Genomic DNA, 3,306 nt, shown 5'->3' on the forward strand with positions numbered 1-3,306 from the left:
TTGAAGTTGGGAAAACTGCAAGAAAACACCATTGATGTCCCAGAAAGCAAATTATAATTAGTGAGCGTTTAAAGGAAGATAAACAGTTTCAGTTATATTAAATTATTTAAGAAAGAGCACATCTAAGGAAAGCATTTAACCACCCAAAGGTGGTTTCTGATAGTACATTAAAAAGAAAAAATTCTATATTTAAAATAACATTCATTATTTAAATTATATTGTTATCAATTTTTCCTTCTTCATTTCTTTAGATTTAAAAATCTGCCCATCAAGTGAAACTTACCTTTCTCACCATAAATGAAGAATAGAGATGATTAGACTGGATTTTTCAAATAAAATTGTGCATGTGTCATGGAAATTTGCTCTGTGAAGGAATTTACCATAAAATCTTATGAAGCAAATAATCCCCTATTACTTCTTGTGGAAATAAATCCAGTAAATGAAAAGATTTATTTTCAAATTATATAAGGCAATTAAACATGTAAAATTAATTGCACGATTTTCATTTTGGGATCATTATGATGTTCATAATGATATGAACAGTTTCATTTGCAAATAGTCTCGTAATTCCTCACATTAATGAAATCTCTCATGGGTGAGAGAGGCCAACCTATGTTATTTTCTAAAGAAAACTGGAGAGAAAATATTCATGGACATGTGTATTCATATATATTTATTCTGATTATGTTGACATACATATATTTACTATAAAATAACTCTCAAGTTGACAACACCTGTTGGCTGGGTCTCTGAAAAACTTTGAAATGATAAACAGTGATTACTGCATTAATATGTACTTGAATTATTTTGCACTGCGTGTAGAAACACATTATTTTAGTAGTTTCCTGGTTGTGCTGAGAAATAGAACTAATATTTTTGTGACAGTAGTTTGTAATCCAAGAACTAATGCTGGGTAGGTATTATTATAATAAACAAACCTTTGGTGACATCTAGTGGTTAAATGTAGAATTATCTATTCTTTTTCTTCCCCCCTCACTTTTAGGATGCTGATAATTGAATACAATCGAGAGATAGTGAGATTTAGAGATTGGAAAAAAATAGAGAAATTTAATAAACTAATTTTCCTCATAAAAGTAACTTAAAACTGGTTAATAGCAAAGAGGAAAGTATAAAAGAGTAAAATAAACTTTTACTAGATATTTTATCTTTTATTGTGAGAAATTTATGTAGAGAATAACATTTAAAACAATTTGTTCACCAGTTTATATAATATATATATATATTCACACACATCTACATTCTGCAATTATGTTTTCCTGATGTAGATATGTTCCAATTCTGAGTAGAATTACCACACCTACTTACTCTGGGCAAATTCCAGAAATGTGGATTTCTAAAAGAAATCAGATGAAACCCATGATTTATTTTCTATTTTCCTTAATCTCCCAGTATTCACCATATTTATTATCAGTATATTTTAGGATGACGGGGTAGAGATGTCCTTATAATTGGTGACAACAAATTTTGTTGACCTAGGTTTATAATTTATGTTATTTAAGCAAAAGAACTTGCCAAACAATGAAGCCTTAGATTTTCACTTGGCTATATAGGGCACAAAATGATTAATATTTTTTAACAAATGAACTCACTTAGAGCTTGAGTCAGGATGTCTAAGTGGCAAAAAACACAGTGTGAAGACAGAGCCTGTATTCAGCTGTATATTTACTAACACAAATTGGGGCAAATCAGTTAATATCTTTAAGCTTCAACTTCTTTTCAGAATGAACATATTGGTTAGACAAACTCCAAGCTCCCTGAATCCCAATCTTACTTAATTTTTAGATGACTATCTATATGGTTTATTTGGGCTTCCCTCGTAGCTCAGCTGGAAAGAATTTGCCTGTAATACAGGAGACCCGGGTTAGATCCCTGGGTTGGGAAGATCCCCTGGAGGAGGGCATGGCAACCCACTCCAATATTCTTGCCTGGAGCATCCCGTGGACAGAGGAGCCTGAGGGCTGCGGTCCTTGGGGTCACAAAGAGTCAGACACAACTGAGCGACCAAGCCCAGCACATATGCTTTATCTACTCTTTGCAACAAAATTCTACCAAAGAGTAGGAAGAAAAAATTCAGTCATTCTTCTGAAGGCTGTGTCTACATATTACAAGTGGAATTGGAGTTTTCGTTAATTACCCAGTTAATTTAATTACTTTAGGCATTTAAGGCCAAACTCAATTTTTCATAGCTTCATTTACCTACATTAATGTGTCTATATTGATTAAACTACATGTTTAGTCTGCACTTTACTGTGTTGATTTAGCTCTGTGAACTGACAGAGAAATAATGAGACAGTATATAATAATCTAAACTACTATAGTTTCTCAGTGGAAAGACATGTTTTCTTTACACTAGATAAGCTCCACTGCATTAATCATACTCTGAATGAACAAGGAAATATTTGAAATACGTGGTCAGAATTTTAGGACCAGTAATTTTTGTTTTATTAATTCATTAGAAAACATTTGCTGACTGCCTACTATTTGCCAAGGGCATTATGTTTAGCGAGATGGTGGAGAGCAGCAGACCCAAGACTTCACAGAATGGCCAGTCTGGCTGAGAAAACTGGTATTGACAGAATTTGGAACTAACAATGGGCTGTGCAAAATCCTATGGGACTTTGTAATAATGAGACCCTAGTTGTGACAGTAAATTTAAGATGCATATTAAAAAGGTATATTTTATCCATTTATTCTGTTGCTGGATGCCTCTAAAACAAAGATTTATGTTATTTTAGTCTATTTTTTTTTGGGAACCAGAAGTGAGAGCTTTACTCAAATTCAGACATTAAAGACACTGTGGGATATGATCAGTTGCCATGTGAGTCACAAGCTTACTTTTTTAATAGCAGAGGCAATTCAAAGTCACTGTAACAATGCTATTTTCACTCAAGTTTGTTCTGACCTTTAGGTGAGTGGGAGGAAGTGCCTACAGCTGGTTATCAGGACTTTTACAGGCTTGTGAGAGGAGTTGTTAATGTTGTCTGCCTATCCTGAACATCCAGGCTGAAGAAACCAAAGCCTTTGCCTTTGTTTTGGAGTATTTTTGTAGTATTTAATTTTCCTCTGGTTTGGCATCATGCATGATTCTTGGGCTCTTGTCTTTTTCAGAAATGCGGCTTTTATTTTTATTTTTTTGTCCTTTTCCAAAAAAAAAAAAAAAAAATCTATAGATTGTAAAGCTGCAATTGGCATCTTTGGTTATGGGAGTCAGGTCCCACAACTCTAACTGAGACCCTAGTAAGCAGCCAGGCTTGCTCGAGTTATGTAGCTCCCACAATATGATTT

This window comes from Odocoileus virginianus, chromosome 21 (assembly GCF_023699985.2).
Source record: "Odocoileus virginianus isolate 20LAN1187 ecotype Illinois chromosome 21, Ovbor_1.2, whole genome shotgun sequence".
In the NCBI taxonomy this organism is placed as follows: Eukaryota; Metazoa; Chordata; class Mammalia; order Artiodactyla; family Cervidae; genus Odocoileus; species Odocoileus virginianus.